Below are 14,092 nucleotides of genomic sequence, written 5' to 3'. Positions count from 1 at the left end.
TACATAAATAACTACAAGCTCGTATCAAATATTTTCATGTAAAAGCAGTAGTTTCTATTTATAAAAATTAAATGTAGTGTCAAATTTTTCAGGAGTTGGATTATCCAGTAGAGAGGAATTGAATTAGAACAAGTGATTTTATAACAAGCAGGGCCAACAGCTGCCAGAATCATGACAGCATGATTGGGCAAGCTTAATTTTTATAGGATGGAATCAAAATTGACTATGGAATCTTAAACTATTTAAATTCCATTTTTTAATTTATAATGTGATGTTATTATCAAGTCAGAAACTTGACAGTTGTGCAGAAAATGTAGAAATTTCAACCCAAAGACAGTACTGATCTCCTTTGGAAGTTTCTTTCCCCAATGTTGAGCCATATTTGAATTCTAATTCATTGATATTTCTACTAAGATATTTTAGTTAATACCAAAATAAATCCTTAAGAAAATTATATTTCTTGTTTTTCATAAAGAAAACATCAAATAAGAAGTAACAAATAAGAAAACATAAAAGATAAAATATCCACATTTTACTCCCCTTCACACAATGCACATATCTTTAACAGTTAAGGTGACCTGAAACAAAGTACATGGTAATGGCATACCTTAATCTTCAAACAATACCATTGAATCTGTTGTTTATGTAAAGAATCAAAGAACATAAAAACATGTACTGTTCTGTGTTTCATAGTGATTCCTTCTGTTTCCTACAAATTTTCATAAAGTACTAACTGGTCTAATAGCGCCACAGTAGCAAAACTCAGAACTAAAACAAAACCATACAACTAGTGAAAAACTGATAACCCTGTGAAATACTGATATACTTTTGGAGAGATTTCTTGAACTCATTTGGTTAAATATGCAATGCTAATATCCTCTTTGCCTGTAAAATATTTTTAATTTACAAAACATAATTCAATTACCACCAATAGTATAATGCAAGATATAAATTTTATACAAATTAAAAAAGTTATAGAGGCTGTAAAACAACAGTGGAGAGATATTGGGAAATCTAAACACAAAGAAAGGCAATCAAGTCAATGTAGTATCTTCTGTGTTTCTTCCCTAAAAAATACTTGTCATAAAATCTTCAATGATACTTCCATTTGAGAGGACTGAAACAGACTGATCCCATGATCAGCTTCAAACTGGAAGATCAGAAGACGAGGCCTATGTTTCTGTTTCCCAGAAGTGGACAAGTCTGTGGAATCAGTTTCTAGGGAAAACCAAAACACATCCTATGGGCACAATCAGGAACTGCTGCGCCATCTGGCCTGATGCAAAAATAGAGTAAGTTCAGCAGCAATTTCCTAGAATGCCCTTGACACTCCAAGGCAGTGATTCTGGAAAATTTCCAAATCCCTAGCCAGTTCGAGAGACACCCATACCCCTGTAGATAAAGACAAACCTATTAAGATATAGGATACCTAAACTTCCCTGAAATGCCCTAATCTGCTTTAAATTTAACCCACCCCCAGGTCTTCATTTTGTGTAATGGTAGGCCCCTACGTGCTGGATTTCTGCAAAATATTCTTTGCTTCTTTGCTTTTGCATATTATTTGTGTTCGAGGTATGGATTATCACACAATAAAATGAATATCTATTGATAGATTGTATGCCTCAGAATCTATGTCTAATTAAAATCTCAAAGATAAGGAACACACTCACTAGCAGAATAAAAAGAAATGTAATTACAAAATGTAATACAACATAACATTTTTTAAGAAAGATAGTTAAAATATTTTGTAAAAATTAACTTCACATTACAGTAAGCTTTAGCTTTATAGTTTTTTAAACTTGATCTCTCAGTCTGAATAAGAAGAGGACAAGGCCACCACTCCTATTCCATTTTATAGAGATTGGGATTTATTTAAAGGAATTTATCCGATCAGGAACTAAAACAACTACTTTGTACATTTTCCTTCATTATATATGCATGCTTTCTTTTGGAGCAACTTTTAAAATTTTTTCAAGTATATCACATAGTTTGACCATATTTACCCCCATGGGCATCTCTTGTCCCTGTTACTTCTTTCCTCTCAAAAAGAAACTAAGATATCTTTGTGGGTCTACTTTAATTTGTTTAATATGAATATCTCCCTTACACACATTTTCCTATAATTACATTATTCTATTTTTAATACTGAATGAAATTTGAATGTATTAATATAACTAATTTCCTTTACGTACTTATTTGTTGATGGGTACTTAGGATGACTCTATGTCTTGACAATTGCAGATAGTGCCACAATATTGTAGGTATAAAAGTAATTCTCTATAATACTGACTTGAATGAATAATTTTATTAGTAAGAAAGCTTACATTTGAGTTTAGAGACAGAATGGCCTATGATTTACCAATAATGAGTGCACGCATACACACACACACACACACACACACACACACACACACACATTATTTGTGAAGCTCACTGCTTGAGTTTTATGCACTTGGCATTTCATTTATGTATGTATATTCACATATATACACACATTATAAAGTGTAGTCAATCACTTCAGAGAAGTTTGGTATCTTGCATTTGAGGCATCATGTGTATAATAATGAAACATGTACACAAAGAAAGCTTGTGAATGCTATATACTGGTGATGATTGCATTGAAGTTATTATAAAAAGCATTCATTAAGTGACAGGAATCTAAAGTACATTGAATCTTAATTACTTTGATAGAAATGGTTTATCAGATACAGTAGGCAAAATGACATTAGAAGCTATAAGAGAGGAAGCATGTCAGATTTAATTCAGAATTATCAGTGAATTCTGTTACAGGGTATTTGTGTTTACTTAGAGTGAGTCTCAGCCCTTGACACACACCTTTAATTCCTCTGTCTGGAATACAGACACACCCTTTTTACTCACCTTTAATCCCAAACAATTAGGGTAAAATTAGTTTGTAGAAAGAAGCACTCATCTTTGAAAGTGATGTCTAACTGACTGGCAGAAAATGTGACAAAAGATTTGACAAAATACGATATGCCCAACTCTCAAGAGAGGAAAGAGAAGGTACTTAAGGGAAACAGTACAAGAAGAGAATACAGTACAGGTACACATTAGAGTTGTGGAGAGCATTTCAGTAGGGTTAAGTAGAGTAAAGCAGCACAGAGAAGGAGAAGGCATTTTTACCAAAATAATTTTACAGAGATAGGTTAAAGGGAAAAGAACCTATACACAGGTAAAAGGAGAATGAGCAAAAGAATGAGAAGGAGCCAGAATATTTGAAAAGAGTTGCTAAAGTTAGTTTGAGGCCAAGCAGAGAAATTCAGAGGCTGAGAAAAAAGTCAGCTAGAGTAAGTCAGCTGGGAAAGGAATTTGAGCTAAAACAGCTGAGCTGAACCAGCCAGCCAGAGAACAAGGAAGGGTAAAGCTTACTCAGCAAGTCTGAGAGGCTGAAAATATTCTAGGCTTAGATTAAATTGTAAGGAGCATAGAGGACTAGGTTAAGACACGGAGGCAATAAGCCTCACAGACAATTACAACAGGAGAATAAAATTACTTTTATAGAATCCCATGTTAATGTATAGAGAAAGTATATCTCAAATATATATGCTGTACATTTAATTGAAGGCAGAAAATATTATACACAGGAAGAACAGCAGTTTAATTTTTAAGGTGTGCATAGAGTTTTATGACAGAAGAACTTGAAATTCTGTTTAATCTAACACTATGTAACATTTGATGATGTCTACGAAATCTTCATTTCATTGATCTAAATAAAGCACAGCCTCTGGTATTCATGCAGAAAAGTTTAGTTTGCTTCGGAATCATGTATCGATCAATCCTCATATATACATTTCTATAGAAATGAACTAAATTTTCATTTTAGAATTTCCATTTCCTCTGGGATAGTTTTTCTTGTTGTTTTTACTTGTTTTAAATAATTTTCAATTTCATTCCACCTAAGAATAGCTATGCATTATATTTTGTGAGATGAATTTTAATAAAGAATGAAGTACAGTGCCAAGATAATATTTTAGATGGTTTTGGGCAAACTCTAAAGAAAACACAGTAATGTCACCAAGATTTATATTTCAAATATCCCAGGCCCAGGTAACATGAAGCTCTGATCCTTAGATGTCCCCTTAAATAAAGTTCTAAATGACAGTACTTAAAAATGCTAGCGTAGCTAGAATCCCCGAGCAGAAATTTTTCTTTGTGTTAACTTCCTAAAAGGAAATCAAAGAGGAACCAATATATGGGTATGTATATTTTACAGGAAATAATAAAAACTAGATTTCCATGACTCCCAACCACATTAAGTAAACACAACTTATTTACAGTAATAATTTAAGTGTGTTATTGTGTATTTGGCTATTGTGTACACTTTTGCTATGCCTTTGTCCTCTGGGGCCAGGGGTGCTATAAGATTATGTGTAGATAGTGGGACTGTGATGATCACTTTAAGTACTTGAGGTGACTTATAAGCAGCTTGGCATGAATTACCTTTTGAAGGTTAAACAAAATGCCTAAAATTAGATTCCATTTATTTTAATTAGGATGAGAAAAATTAGGAGCAGGCCTGAGTTGGGATAATCCCTTCCCATTAACTATAAGGAACAGCTGCTAAAAACAGCAGGTGTGTTATGGCTGCTCTCTAAAATGAACATAGGTCAAACATAGACTGTTTTCTCTTCTGGAATTTAGAGTGGCATATGCTGCAATAGTTTCTCCTTCACAGCAGGGAATAATTTATCCATTCAGTGACACACAGGCTTCATCCTATCATATAGGTCTTAGCCATCAATCTCAAAATTATATGTGAGTGGCTGGTCACAATGGAGTTAAAATAAGAAGGTATGGTGACTTAGAATAAATTCAGCACCATGAATTACTGAACTTAATTGCCTGTCTGATGCTCAGCAAAATATATTATCTATGTATGAAAGTTTTCATCTTGAACTATGTGAATTTATAGCAACATACCAGTCATGACACTGTGCATTAGTTACAGTCTCAATAATAGATAATATGTTGTACAAACCAGCAGTCCTTGAGTTCATTTTGGCATACACACAAAGATATGGTGCTTTAATAAGACCAAGTATACACTCAAACAGGCTTCTGGGAAGATAAAAATCTAGAAATTTTAATTGGAAATCAAGTAGTATAACTTTCTTAAACTTATACTCCTGGTCAAAACAAAGCAGGAGAAGGTAGAAAGAAGAAAAGAAGGTTTTCCTAGTTTGCTTTCTACTGATCAATAAACACTAGTATCAAAAGCAGCTTTAGGAGGAAACGGTACATTTCTCTCATATCTTATAACCCATCATGAAGGAAATCAGGTCAGGAACTTAAAGCAGAAACCTGTGGGCAGCAAGTGAAGGAGAGGACATAGAAGAATGCTACTTACTGACTTGCTCACAAACAGATTCCTAAACTTATGTTTCTATGCATCCAAAGGATGACATTTTACGTGGTGGGTTGGGCACTCCCACATCAGTCAATAATTATGAAAATACCCCACAGACTTGACCACAGGCTAATCTGATGGACGATTTTCATCAGTTGAAGTTCCCTCTTGCCATGTGACAATAACTTGTGTCAATTTGAAAAAAAAAATCTAACTAGCACAGAAGACTAGGATATAATGTGCAAAGACCTACCCCCAGCTATCCATATTTGCCAACTGGAACCCATGCTCCAAAGATTTTTTAACATTCGAATATAGCCTTTCCATCTGGGGACCAAGTGTTCAAACATATGAGCCTATGTGGGATATTTCACATTCAAAACATTACCAAATTAGAAACAGAAAATCTCTACTAGGCATGATGTGTTAGACCAATAATAAAAGTACTTTGAAAGATTAGAAAAGAGTGACACCAGTTTATACTTACCATGTGCTACATAGCAAATTGGAGGAAAACCTGTGCTATTTAATAAGACCTTGCTTTTTAAAAATAAAAAATAACCTTCCACAAAAGAGCATGTTGTTGCTAGATATCTGCATTTTTCACTATAGAAATCTACCAAACACTTAAAATAGTGTCACAAATTCTAATGAAAATGTTTCAAAATATAGCATAACAAAACGTTTTTTAATTTTTCTTTGTTTACATTTCAAATATTATCCCCTTTCCTGGTTTCCCAACCATAAACTATCACCCACACTTTTCCCTTCTATAAGAGTGTTACCACACTGGGGTTGGGGGATTTAGCTCAGTGGTAGAGCTTGCCTAGGAAAGCACAAGGCCCTGGGTTCAGTCCTCAGCTCGGAAAAAAAAAAAAAAAAGTGTTACCACACTCAACCACCCACCATCCACCACTTCCTGCTTCTCCACCCTAACATTCTCCTACACTGGAGGGTCCAGCCTTGGCAGGAACAAGGGCTTCTCCCCCCATTGGTGCCCAAAAAGGCCATCCTCTGCTACATATGCAACTGGAGCCATGGATCTGTCCATGTGTAATCTTTGGGTAGTGGTTTAGTCCCTGGGAGGTATGGTTGGTTGGTATTGTTGTTCTTATGGGGTTGCAAGCTCCTTCAACTCCTTCAGTCCTTTCTTTAACTCTTACAATGCTGGCTTCTAGCATTCACCTCTGTATTTGTCATGTTCTGGTAGAGCCTCTCAGGAGACAGCTATATAAGGCTCCTGCCAGCATGTACTTCTTGGCATAAGGAATATTGTCTGGATTTGGTGGCTGTATGTATATGGGCTGGACTCCCAGGTGGGGCAGGCTCTGAATGGCCATTCCTTTAGTGTCTGCTCCAAATTTGTCTCCATATACCCTCCTACGAATATTTTTGTTCCCCCTTTTAAGAAGGACTGAAGCATATGCACTTTGGTTGTCCTTCTTGAGCTTCATGTGGTCTGTGGATTGTATCTTGGATAATTTGAGTTTTTGGACTAATATCCACTTATCAGTGAATGCATACCATGTGTGTTTTGTTGTGATTGTGTTACTCACTCAGAATGGTATTTTCTAGTCCCATGCATTTGCCTATGAATTTCATGAAATTGTATTTTTTGGCTTGTTTTGATTTTTTTTGTTGTTGTTTTGTTTCTTTGTTTTGTTTTGGATATATCTTTTTATTTATAGTTCAAAATTTATTTCCTTTCCCAGTTTCCTGTCCATAAGCCCCTATTGACCCCCTCCCCTTCTACTATAAGGGTGTTCCCCCTCCCCAGGCACCCCCCTTTCCTGCCTCCCCACGCTGACATTCCCCTATACTGGGGGCGGGGTCCAGCCTGGATGTTTTGGGGTAGGAGCTTTTTGCATTTTACATTTTCTCTGATGGTTGTGTCAATGGTTTCTAGAGTATCTTCTGCCCCTGAGGTTTTCTCTTCTATCTCTTGTATTCTGTTGGGGATGCTTGTGCCTATGACTCCTGATCTGTTTCCTATTTTTTTTTTTTTATCTGGAGGGTTGTCTCCCTTTGCGATTTTTTTATTGGTTCTATTTCCATTTTTAGATCCTGGATGTTTTTGCTCAATTCCTTCACCTGTTTCATTGTGTTTTCCTGTAACTCTTTAAGGGATTTTTGTGTTTCCTCCTTAAGGGCTTCTATTTGTTTACCTGTATTGTCCTGTATTTTTTAAGGGAGTTACTTATGTCCTGTTTAATGTCCTCTCATCATTAAGAGATTAGATTTTAAATCTAAACCTTGCTTTTCCGGTGTGTTGGGATATTCTGTATTTGCTTTGGTGGGGGAACTGAACTCTGATGATGCCAAGTAGTATTGGTTTCTGTTGCTCTGGATATCTTTGATGCTAGCTAGCTTTGCTGTCTCTGACAGTGGCTTTACCCTCCTGTAAGCGTGTCTGTCAGCACTCCTGGAGACCAGCTTTCTCACAGTGGATCTGGGTACAGAGAGCTGTGTCACAGGGTCAGCTCAGGGTACAGGCAGAAACCAGAAGGATCCTTTCCCAGACTGCTCTTCAGTTCCTGTGTCCAGAGGGCTCCAGGCCTGTTCCTCTTGGGGCAGGAATGTGAGCAGAAGTGGTGGTCTCCCCTGTGCTTTCAGTTTATTCTACACTTCTGAGAGTCCTGCTCTCTCCCCTGGGCACCTGGGTACAGAGAGCTATGGTACCTGACCAGGTCAGCTCTGAGACCTGGTGGAAACCAGAAGGATCCGGTCCCAGACTGATCCTGGGTTCCTGTGTCCTGCGGGCACCAGGAGGGTGCCTCGGAGCAGAAGTGGTGGTCTTACCTTTGCTTTCAGATATTTCAGCACTCCTAGATGCTAACTTTTAGCTCCAGGGTCAGGCAGGGACAGAAGTATCCTGTCCCAGACTGCTTCTAGGTTCCTGTGTCCAGAGGGCTCCAGGTGGGTTCCTCTTGGGACAGAATGTGAGAAGTGTTGGTCTCTCCTGAACTCTCAGGATTGTCCACACTTTTTAGACACCAGCTCTCTCCCCCGAGGGATCTGGATACAGAAAGCTGTGGGGTCGGGTCATCTCTGGGCACAGGCGGAAACCAGAAGCAGAGCAAAACTTTTGAGTTAGCCCTAATAACAAAACCAGATAACAGTACAACAAGAAAACTATGTCTTTGAACATATATGTAAAAAATTCAAAACAACATACTTACAAGCTGAATCCAGCTATACATTAAAAGATCACTTATTATGATTATATTTGATTGTAGGTAAAGAGAGGCAGTTTGTTATACATCAATTCATAAACACTGTATGCTGAATCAACTGAATTAAGCACAACTACCACATAATCTTTTGAAAAATACTGTAAAAGGCATTTGATAAAATCCATTACACTTTCAAGATAAAAATTCTGATCATATTAGGTATAGCGTGAATATATCATAGCATAATAAAGTATAGAGTCCCCTTAAAGCACATCCAACAGTGGTAAACTGCAACCTGTCCCCTGTACTTCATTTTCTAATTCACAACTTTTCCTGTATTCCCAGAGGCCTGCTGTCACCAGGGACAAAACGAATAAAAATCCATCCCAAGTTCTCACCTGTCAAATCCCTTAAAATATCCAACAACTAAAACTACAGCCTGGACTCCATCTTCTGACATACAACTCTGCACATGATTTCCAGTAGAACACTGAAACCAGTGACCCTGGACCATGATGGTGCAAGGAGCCCAGAGGCAAATTTACCAAGCAAAATCGCAGAGGCCACAGAGGCCAAAAACACTTCAGAGTGGAAACCCTACTGCAACTGAAAACTAGCTATTCACCAGCACTCCAAGCCTCACTAGCCAGAAGACAAAGAGGGGCAAAAACATCCCCCAAACCACTATCCAACAAAGATAAATACAGAAATCAGCATCTAAACTTAAAATAACTGCAAGACCCTAATGGCTAAAGACTAGCGCAAATATAAAATCAAAAAAAGCCAGGGAAATATGGCACCATCAGAGACCACCCAACCTACTACAGAAAGATCTGGATATCCTAACAGACAAAACACAAGAAAATGACCAGAAATCTAATCTTTTGAAAATAATGGAGGTCCTTACAGAGGAAATGAGTAAATCTCTTAAAGAAATACAGGGAAATACAATCAAACAAGTGAAGAAAATAAAAGTACGACCTGAAAAGGGAAATAGAAAGAATAAAGAAAACATATATGTAGTTAATCATGGAGATCGAAAATCTAAGAAAGAGAACAGGAGTAACATGCAAGCATCACCAACAGAATCCAAGAGATAGAAGAAAGAATCTCAGGCATAGAAGTTCAGATAGATGAGATTGATATATATCTCAACAAAAATGTTAAACCTAAAAAGGTTCTGATGCAAAACATCCAGGACATTTGGGACACTATGAAAAAAACAAACCTAAGAATAACAGGCATCGAAGAAAGAAAAGGTTACCAGCTCAATAGCCCAGAAAGTATTTTCAACAAGATCATTGAAAAATTTTTCCTAACTTAAAGAGAGGCATATAAATGTACAAGAAGCTTACAGAACTCCAAATAGATAGGATAAAATACATAAATAATAAATGTATAAAACAAACAAAGAATATTAAAAGCTGCAAGAGAAAAAGGCCAAGTAACATATAAGGACAGGCTCATTAGGGTTACAACTGATTTCTTAACAGAGACTCTGAAAGTGGAAGAGACTGAACAGACATCATACTGACCATAAGAGAATACAAATGCCAGACCAGACTACTATACCCAGCAAAATTTTCAATTACAGTAGATGTATAAAGCAAGATATTCCATGATGAAAGCACATATAAATATCTATCCACAATCTAGCGCTACAAACATATTAGAAAAGTGTCCAACACAAAGAGGTTAACTACACCCAAGAAAACATAGGAAATAAATAAGGTAACAGCAGCAAAACCAGAGGAATGGACACACACACACACACACACACACACACACACACACACATGCACGAACACACACACACATATACACACACATACACACCACCAACACCACCATCACCACTATCACCACCACTACCAACAACAACAAAATAGTAGTAATTAGCAAGCTTTGGTCTTTAACATCTTTCAACATCAATGGACTCAATACCATAATAAAAAGACATACTATCAAAATTGATACAACAACTGAGCTCATTCTCTGTGAAAAAAAACACCTCCTTCAAAGATAGATGTTACCTCAGAGTAAAGAGAGCTGGAAAAAGGGTTTTCAAGTAAATGGAAGCCATTCTAATATCTAACAAAATAGATTTCTCACCAAAATTAATCAAAAGAGACACAAAATACTTCATATTCATCAAAAGAAAAATTAACCAAGATACCATCTCAGTTCTCTACATCGATGCTCCAAGCACAAGGGTATCCACTTTCATAAAAGAAACATTACTAAAGCTTAACTCATATATTTAACCTCACACATTAATAGTCAGACATACCATCACCCCCATCTCAGCAATGAACAGCTCATCCAATGAGAAATTAAACAGAACAATAATGAAACTAGCATGTGACTCAAATGCATGAAACAGATAACTACAGAACATTTCACCCACATACAAAAGAATATACCTTCTTCTCAGCAATCCATGGATCCTTCTCCAAAACTGACCATATACTCAGTCACAAAGCTCATCTCAACAGAAAAAAGAAAATTGAAATAACCCCTTCTATATTATCTGACCAACCAATAACTGGCCCAACTTAAAACCCATGCCATGAGAGAGCCTACTTCTGAAACTATTAGTGATATTCTGCTATACTCGCAGACAGGAACATAGCATAACTGTCATCTGAGGGGCTACACCCAGTAACTGGTGGAAACAGATGCAGAGACCCACAGCCAAACATTAATTGGAACTTGGGGAATCCTGTTGAAAAGGGGGAAGGAACCAGGGAGGTCAAAGACATCTCTAGAATACCTACAGAATCAACTGCCGTGGGTCAACAGGGGCTCAAAGAGACTAAACTGCTAACTAGAGAGTATGGGATGAGGCTCTCTGCACATATTTAACATTTGTGCACATGGGTCTTTATGTATAACTCCTAAGGTGGAAGCAGGGGCTGTCTCTGACTACATTCTCCGACTTTGAGTCTCTTACATCTATCTGGGCTGCCTTTCTAGCCTCAACAGAAGATGTACCTAGTTTTATTGCAAGTTGGTATGACAAGGCTCCTTGACATCCATCAGAAACTTCCTCTTTTCTAAGGATTACAGGAAAATTAGTTGATGGAGGGATGGGAGGTTAGAAGAATGGGCCGGGAGAAGAGGAGGGATAGGAAGCTGAGATAGAGATTGGGTTATAAATAAATAATTAGTAAATGAATAAAAAAACACGTTAAAAAGATATTTTGGGCTCAGCTTTCTACCCACGTACAGCAGCACCATGAAACAGTCACTCTGACTCTTTGCATGCTCACCATTGTCTCCTATGGGCCCTGTCTTCCAGTGTTGCAGTGCCAGGGAGGAAGCCAGACAACCAAGGTATCCTCTGAAAGTCTCACCAATAGCAAGCCAAAATTCCTTCTGTATAGAATAAGACACATTTGGTGAACTGAAGTTCCTAATCGGTAAGTATAATGTTGCTCAGATCAATTACGAACTTCAAGATTGGAGATTGAACATATGCCAATCCCAGTTGTTAAAGCTTTTGGCATCTTGATGGGAGCTGCTGCTGAAGTAAACCAGGATATGGTCTTGATCCAAAAATTACAATAATGAAGGCAGAAGATGAGGTAGCTGAAAGTAAACTAAATGATCACTTTCCTCTGCTGGTGTGACAGACTGGATCAGGAACCCAGACAAACATAGACGTAAATGCGGTTATTAGCAACAGAGCATTTGAAATGTTAGAAGGGGAACTTGGCAACAAAAAGACTTTGTACCCCAATGACCATGTTAGTAAAAGCCGGAGCTAGAATAACACCTTTCCCACAGCAATGTACTTTGCGGCTGCAGTTCAAGTTCAGAAGGTTCTCTTGCCAGGACTACAGAAGCTGCATGATGCTTCCAATACAAAATCTAGAGTTTGTGCAGGTCATCAAAAAACGGGTGAATTCACATGCAGAAGGCTGTCCCACTCTAGGGCAGAAATTCAGTTGTTATGTTCATCAAGTCCAGTACATGATGGTGAGAATAAAAGCTACCATACTTAGAATCTCTGAGTTCGCTCCTGGAGACATTGCCAATGGAACAGGATTAAACACCAGGATCTATTTCACAGAAAAAGTGGCTACAAAAGTAGCAGCACTCACGGATTTGCCTTTTGTCACAGCTCAGGATGAGTTTGATGCTCTGGCAGCTCATGATGCTCTGGTGGAATTTAGTGAGCCACGAACACTACCGCCTGTAGTCTGATGAAGATTGCAAATATTATTGCCTTTCCTTGGTTCAGGTTTCAGAGAGCTGATCTTGCCTGAGGGCGAGCCAAGGAACAGCAGCGAGCCAGAAAAAGCAAACCTTACTCAGTGTGAAGTGATAACCATTGTTACAGCCCAAGTCACGGAGAATCATGCTGCTCTTACTGTTGGAGGCAGCAATGGACATTGGGAACTGAATGTTTTTAAACCAATGATTAAGAATGTGTTGTACTCAGCTAGGCTGCTGGGGGTGCATCAGGGTCCTTCACAGAGAACTGTGTGAAGGGTATCCAGGCCAATACAGAGAGAAGCAACAAGCTAATGAATGAGTCTTTGATGTTGGTCATAGTTCTTAATCTGCATAAAGAGTATGACAAAGCAGCAAAGTTTGCCAAGACCACATACAAAAAAGGATCAATCTTGAAGGAAATGGCTGTTGAACTCGGCTCTCTCAAAGCAGAGCAGTTTGATGAGTGAATCCCAAGAACATGCTCAGTCCAAAGTGACTTAAATAAATTTATATTACAATAAAATTGCATGATTGTTTTAAAAAGATAATGTATAGCAAGCTTTCTCTGAAAGATATAGAACCATACAATGATACTACTATCATTCAATCTTGTGTTTCAAGTTCTGGCTAGAGAAAACAGGTAACAGAAATAAATTAAATATATCCAAGGACCTAAAATGATAGGTCACTCAGTGAGATGCTTACCAAACCAGCATGAAAATCTGAGTTTTATCCTTAGTATCCACATAAAATGTGCAAGTGTATTTGAGACATGTAAAGCTGTGTAGCATATTGGATAGGCATCCTAACCTACTCAGCTCTAGGGTAAAGAAAGAACCTGTCTCACAAAAAGGAAATGGTCAGCACTGGAAAAATGAAATCAGTTGTTGATATGTGATTCTCTGCATGTGTGGGTTCCCAAGCCAGATAAAAGGTGGTAGAATGCTGCTAGTACCCAGGACAGCTTTCATAGAACAGAGCAGGAGAGGATCACTCAGGCTTGAGATTACTCAATTCCATTGAGACAAAGGCCATGTTAGGATAAAGCTGGTAGGCTTCTGTTTCCCTACCAAGAGGTGTCTTCTCCAAGAAGTCAATACACAGAATCTGTTAATCGGCTGATATGGTTAGGCTCACTCCCTCCCTTCACAGTTCGGCTTCCTTCAGTTAGCTCCTCCTATTTTTAATAAACAGATATAGTTATGATTTCCTGGGTCATTTATACCCTCGTGCTCACTGCCACCTCAGGGCATTTCTCACATTCTCCACATCCTGGGAATTATAGTGCACAACAATAATCCAGGGACTATATCTGGTGCCTAAACAGGAA

General features: G+C 37.8%; 1 pseudogene; it reads left to right on the top strand.

Moving 5' to 3' along the window:
* The first annotated feature begins 11,824 nt into the window (after positions 1-11,824).
* Positions 11,825-13,229, top strand: LOC116888132 (annotated as a pseudogene).
* Positions 13,230-14,092: the final 863 nt, after the last annotated feature.

Source organism: Rattus rattus, chromosome X (assembly GCF_011064425.1).
Source record: "Rattus rattus isolate New Zealand chromosome X, Rrattus_CSIRO_v1, whole genome shotgun sequence".
In the NCBI taxonomy this organism is placed as follows: Eukaryota; Metazoa; Chordata; class Mammalia; order Rodentia; family Muridae; genus Rattus; species Rattus rattus.
This window is presented reverse-complemented; position numbering and strand designations above follow the sequence as displayed.